Genomic DNA, 7,793 nt, shown 5'->3' on the forward strand with positions numbered 1-7,793 from the left:
TTTGAAAGTAATTGGCCAATAGCATCTCTCGTTACATTACTGCCATAATTACGTCATCAATGGAAGGATGGGCGCTAGGTGACGCCCTGAGTTGTTTGTATTTGTTTTTTTTTATTTCGGTTTCTTTTTCTTTTCTTTTTTTTTTTAAATTTTTCCTTTAAAAATGGTTCGTATTTTTAAAACGAATTTTAATCGATTCGGATTAAATTATTTATTTACTTTTTTGCGCAATTTTATGTTATGTAATCCGCACTTATAAAAATAGAAAGTAATAAAATGGTTTATAAATTGCGTGTGATAATTTTTTTTTCTGTTTTTCATTCATGAATTGTCATTTAACAATTGATACGCAGTTAATGAGTGACTAAAAATTATTTAAATACCTTTTGTTAAAAAGTTAATGCATTGTTAAATTTAATATAAATATATAAACTTAGCCACATTTTATTTTTTTAAATTTAAAAACGAGAAATTCACATAAACGATCGCCGTAATAATTACTTTTAAGAATGAATGCGTGTGTGATTAACATCAAATTTACGCGATAGGATCGTTTGTATTTATAAAAAAAACACTTTTAAAGTCTAATATCCTACTGTATATATTCTAATTTTCCTTTTAAAAACAACGTAAACAGGATAATTTGCTTGAATATTGTGTTTTATGGTACGAAAGAATCCATTCTCAAAAGTTATATGCACCATTCGTATATGAAATTGAAAAATTTATCTTTATTGTCTGTGGCAATTCCGCCAAAAAGAAGAAAGAGGAAAGTATTTTATAGTAAAATGAAACCAGTAAAATATTTATTTCTTTAAATTTAATAAAACTAAACATTCATGAACCGGGTCAGACAATACAGGAAAGGTTCCAGTTTCATAGGCCAGTGCACCTCCGCTGAAAATACAATGGTAAACCTAGCAGATACGCATTTAAAATTAAAATAACGTAAATTCTGAAGACATAAGAATTTAATTAAGTAGAAAGTCTAAACTGTACATTCGCACTTTCAGTATATTAACAACAACAACTGAACTGTTCAAAAGGTTATTGAATGAGTCAGACTATTGGAGCGATTATCTTTCAAGAAAAATTCTTAAAAAGGAAATAATAATTTTAAAATATTTTTATATTGATTTGAAAGTTGCACCGGCGATATATACCAAAATAATTATAAGTCACGTATGAATGGAGATAAGCAAAAAGCTTAGCATTAAATTATTCTTCACGTATCTAATTTTTATTATTTCATCATTTTTTTTAATGGCCTAGAACTTATAACCGTGACCGGACTAACAAACCGAACTGACTTTTATCTATTATCAATGGAATGTGCGTGGAATAAATAAATAAATAAAAAAGCAAAATTGTGTCTAACCAGTTGACATTTACACTACAACAAATGCTACTACAGTAACCAAAAAAAAAAAAAACAAAAACAAAAAGAACAGATTGTTTCACTTTCTTATCTAATACTTATGTAAATTTTAGTACAATCTAACCCCAAAATAGCTAAATTACTTCAAAATATGTTGATTGATTATGTGTACATTTTTATATTGAATTTACAGTACACACCAAGTAACCTATGTGTGTGTATATATTTTTAAAACCTTAAAACCTAGTTAGAAAATAATTTTTTATGGAAGAACAAATTGTAAATAAATGACATAATGTATTGTCTGATAATAACAGGAATGCCATTCATCAATTGCAGTGAGGCACCGTACAGTAAGTCAAATAAACCAACCTCCGCACCAGGATAAGTATTAGTCACCACTAGAAACACATTACGTATATGCAAAACCATGCTACCTGTCTAGCCACACCTTTATTTCATAAATTAAAATTGTAAGCGAGTTCCTTCACAAAGAAAAGAAAGAAAATACTGTATATGTATATATATATATATATATACATAATCTTACTGCAAGATATTTACGTACCCGTTACACGTAATATGTCGTAATCATAATTTTATGAGTGTTTTTGAATGAGGAAATTACTTTTTTTTATTTTTTTTATAAGGTCAACGTTCAATAATTGTAAAATGGATTGAAATTTTAGGGAGGAAATAAAAATAAAATCCAACTTTATTCTAAAAATTCTAAATAGTTATCAGGGTGAATCGAATTTTTTAAATTTTTAGAGGAATTTTTGTACATAAAACATTTATAAATAAATATAAAAAGGTTATAAATTTAGTTCCTAATTTAATATTATACAGTTCATAAAGGGTTTTAATGGATAATTAATGTGGGTTACTAAGCATTAATAGAACAGTCCATTCAGTCTCGTAAACTATTAACTTGCAGTTCATGCAAACTATAAATTCACATATTAATAACTCTGGCTATTCACATAGAAAATTAATGATGCTATAGAGTAGTTTATAACTACATATATGTTACAACATTCAACGCATTTTAAGCTCTTATATAAGGGGTCAAGCATTAATTACAAGTATAACTTTGAGCCTATCCCTCTGCCTGATATGTATTGTACAGTGATGTACTTTTAGCAAACCCCTTTTCTTTAATTACGTGTACAATAGTTCATGTTCTCCCCACCATTGAAAAAATGACGTAAGTACTGCACTTACGTAAGTAATGATGATAGTAAGTACGCTTCCAAGAAAAAATTCGTGTAACATTAATACCAGTAAAAAAGTTTACGTTGACTTCTCGATCTCCTCCCTCCCTATCGTGCACAATAATGTATTTTCGTGACTCCCCTTAAACTGTACACGTAATTAATGCGTAGCTTAAATTTTTGGGTGATGCATGCATTAGTGGATAATTCACACATTATTTTACAAAATATTGTATAAGAAACGTAGACAAACCTTCTATCTTATGTTCTCTGCAAGTTTTTATATTTAAAAATACATTTTTAATAAAATTTAATTCGCAAAGATGATAATATAATCCGAATCAATCGAACATAGAAAGAATTATCCAGCATCATCATCAAATCATCATTAAAAACACCTTATCTAATAATCCGAAAGTAAATTTCAGTTAAAAATAACATTATTTTAACACATCATCATCATCATTAAATTAAAAGTTTATTAAAATTCTAAATTAAATAGCATATTAAAGATAAATAAGAACATAACATAGAACATATACCTTTATTAGCATCTTCTCCAACTTTCGCATCAGTATCTTCATCGCGTACAATTTTAAACCACCAAGACAGATTTATAAATGGAAAAGTTACTTTTACAACTTAAACTAATTTACAGTTTCCTCATCTAATAAATATTTATATCGTTTGGATGCCATTTATCGCATTAGACATATAAACACGTGTGGCAGATAGCAGGCAGATGTCTTAAGTTCTTAAATTTCTTCGATAATTTCCATTAATAACATTTAAACTTTCGACCAAATATTCGATTCATCACGTAAGAAGGACACGAATTTTCTCGTAAGTCTGCAACATCCTATAAAGGCCACACAAAATATTTATATAGATAAATAAATAATAGAAACTGCAAGCTGCAGTTGAGACTTCGTCTTTTATTTATTGTATAAAGTTGATTAAATTATCTAGCTGTGGCTTATATTATTTTTAGAAAGACCAGAAAACTTTAAACATGGTTTTTTTCACGTGGAAAAATTAAAAAGCAAAATAAAATAAACGGATATTTGATGATTAATATTGTGTGGATAGTTCCTCACATTCAGGATTTTTATGTTAAAAGTCTATTAAATTGAAGGAAATTAAACATCCTTTAGGATACTTTCACAATTACTTAATGTACATAATTTCCCGTTTTTCTATAAAAGGAAATAATAATTTTAAAATATTTTTATATTGATTTGAAAGTTGCACCGGCGATATATACCAAAATAATTATAAGTCACGTATGAATGGAGATAAGCAAAAAGCTTAGCATTAAATTATTCTTCACGTATCTAATTTTTATTATTTCATCATTTTTTTTAATGGCCTAGAACTTATAACCGTGACCGGACTAACAAACCGAACTGACTTTTATCTATTATCAATGGAATGTGCGTGGAATAAATAAATAAATAAAAAAGCAAAATTGTGTCTAACCAGTTGACATTTACACTACAACAAATGCTACTACANTTTCAAATTTTTGAATTTTTAAACTGAATAAATCACTTTTAAATTTTTGAATCAACCAATCTGATTTAAACGTTTAAATGTATATGAAAAATCTATTTTGTGTCACACTGGGAAGTAACATTTACAGGAAAATCTCTTTAATTAAACGATTTTCAGCAAATATTTGAACAGTTTAAAAGCTGTTCGTGCTTAAATCAATTAAATAAACAATTTTTTTTTGCAAAATATTGTGTATAAACAGCGATTCTGGGACCTTAACCTTTAAACGAAATGGATTTATACAGTTGATGATAAAGAAAAGAAACTTTGTTAAAACAATTTATTACACAATAATAAAAATCATATAAAGTAAACAAATATTTTATAAACAAAATGAACTTAATAATTACTGAAAATAAAAAGAGAAAGAAGAGAGGGAGAAAATTTAAAGTATCATATGACAAGAATCACCTAAGTCTATCATTCAAGCTTTGATTCTATTTATAAAAAGACTTATCAGCACCTCAGATGTTAGAATGACTCAATCATCCATCTGGCAAAATGACCTCTAAATGTCAACATAAATATCTAATAAATAAAATGTAAAAAAAGGAGTAGATACTACGATTAAATGTTGATACTAAGAAAATGCTGGTTGATATCAATGGGGAACATTTCTCTTATCAACCCTCTTAGTTTAAGAAGTGCTTTTAAACATTTTTTTTTTTATTTCCAAGATTGAAAATAAATGTTTAAATTTAATAAAATTACTTATAAAATTTTTAATTTAATTTAAAAATATACAGGCCTATAATATAATTTAATAAAAAAAAGAACTATATAACATTTTATATATTTATTATGATTTTTAAATAAGAAAAAGTTTTAGATGAAAGCTCTAATTATATATTTTTTTTAAAAATAAATTTACCACACGAATAAATTTATGCATGAAACTTTTTACATGCTCTTATTTAATTGTTGAAATTATTTATTTTTTCCGAGCCACTGCACTTTTTACGCTAAAACTTTCTGCCACTGCAAAAAACACACTTTACTTTTTTATTTTATAAAAATTGCACTTATAAATATATATTTGATATTAATTTTTAAGCAAATATATTCAATTCTAACTTAAAAAATCTTGTTTTCAATTTATTTTTAATCATTAAAAGTAACTTAATTATAATCTAAGACTTAAATTAGTTAACTTTTATACTTAATAATAATAATAAAAAAATACAAATTTTCTACTTCCAATTACAGAATTTTCAATATAAAATTTTTATATACATTAAACTTAATGAGTTTTAATTGAAATTCTTGTTCCACATCAATTATTAATATAACAATTATAGTTTATATTCATAACTTTAATAATTAATGCCTTAATTAGTAAAGAGTTCTTTATATTTAAATATTTACTTGAAGAAATGCATCATTAGTAACACAATTATCTTTTTTTTTTTGTAATTTTTATATAACATATTTAAGAGCTGCAATAACCAGTTATTATTTGGCAACTGTACTTGGACATTTTTAAAAAAAATTGTAACAAAATAATGAATAAAACAATCAATAATACTTATATTTAAAGGCACTAGACTAGTTTCTGGTTAGAGAGGAGAGGAAGAAAAAAACAGCAAAACAACTGCATGTGGTCGATGTACCGAGGTTAACAGCTGCTAAATGGTCCTTAGAATAAGTCTAACAACTGATATTATATTTAACATGGAGGGAACCAAGAATGAAAGATTAAGTCCCAGTTAACAGGAAGTTATTAATTTGTGGTTGATAAGTAAATTGTAACTTCTTTGATGATAATTGTTACTTTAAATTCCAGCATTATAAAAACAATCTTGCTTGATTTATATCATTTAAAATGTTCCTTCATTTATAAATTAAATATTAAAATTTTTTTAAATATTAAAGTTGTATTTTTTAATTAATTTAGCAAACACATTTTTTAATAATAAAAACTTTTTAAATATTTATTAAGAAAACATAATAATAAAATTAATATATAACATTTTATTAATTAANATTTTATAAACAAAATGAACTTAATAATTACTGAAAATAAAAAGAGAAAGAAGAGAGGGAGAAAATTTAAAGTATCATATGACAAGAATCACCTAAGTCTATCATTCAAGCTTTGATTCTATTTATAAAAAGACTTATCAGCACCTCAGATGTTAGAATGACTCAATCATCCATCTGGCAAAATGACCTCTAAATGTCAACATAAATATCTAATAAATAAAATGTAAAAAAAGGAGTAGATACTACGATTAAATGTTGATACTAAGAAAATGCTGGTTGATATCAATGGGGAACATTTCTCTTATCAACCCTCTTAGTTTAAGAAGTGCTTTTAAACATTTTTTTTTTTATTTCCAAGATTGAAAATAAATGTTTAAATTTAATAAAATTACTTATAAAATTTTTAATTTAATTTAAAAATATACAGGCCTATAATATAATTTAATAAAAAAAAGAACTATATAACATTTTATATATTTATTATGATTTTTAAATAAGAAAAAGTTTTAGATGAAAGCTCTAATTATATATTTTTTTTAAAAATAAATTTACCACACGAATAAATTTATGCATGAAACTTTTTACATGCTCTTATTTAATTGTTGAAATTATTTATTTTTTCCGAGCCACTGCACTTTTTACGCTAAAACTTTCTGCCACTGCAAAAAACACACTTTACTTTTTTATTTTATAAAAATTGCACTTATAAATATATATTTGATATTAATTTTTAAGCAAATATATTCAATTCTAACTTAAAAAATCTTGTTTTCAATTTATTTTTAATCATTAAAAGTAACTTAATTATAATCTAAGACTTAAATTAGTTAACTTTTATACTTAATAATAATAATAAAAAAATACAAATTTTCTACTTCCAATTACAGAATTTTCAATATAAAATTTTTATATACATTAAACTTAATGAGTTTTAATTGAAATTCTTGTTCCACATCAATTATTAATATAACAATTATAGTTTATATTCATAACTTTAATAATTAATGCCTTAATTAGTAAAGAGTTCTTTATATTTAAATATTTACTTGAAGAAATGCATCATTAGTAACACAATTATCTTTTTTTTTTTTGTAATTTTTATATAACATATTTAAGAGCTGCAATAACCAGTTATTATTTGGCAACTGTACTTGGACATTTTTAAAAAAAATTGTAACAAAATAATGAATAAAACAATCAATAATACTTATATTTAAAGGCACTAGACTAGTTTCTGGTTAGAGAGGAGAGGAAGAAAAAAACAGCAAAACAACTGCATGTGGTCGATGTACCGAGGTTAACAGCTGCTAAATGGTCCTTAGAATAAGTCTAACAACTGATATTATATTTAACATGGAGGGAACCAAGAATGAAAGATTAAGTCCCAGTTAACAGGAAGTTATTAATTTGTGGTTGATAAGTAAATTGTAACTTCTTTGATGATAATTGTTACTTTAAATTCCAGCATTATAAAAACAATCTTGCTTGATTTATATCATTTAAAATGTTCCTTCATTTATAAATTAAATATTAAAATTTTTTTAAATATTAAAGTTGTATTTTTTAATTAATTTAGCAAACACATTTTTTAATAATAAAAACTTTTTAAATATTTATTAAGAAAACATAATAATAAAATTAATATATAACATTTTATTAATTAA

Source organism: Centruroides sculpturatus, unplaced genomic scaffold (assembly GCF_000671375.1).
Source record: "Centruroides sculpturatus isolate CEXI.00-Female unplaced genomic scaffold, Cexi_2.0 scaffold1304, whole genome shotgun sequence".
NCBI lineage: Eukaryota > Metazoa > Arthropoda > Arachnida > Scorpiones > Buthidae > Centruroides > Centruroides sculpturatus.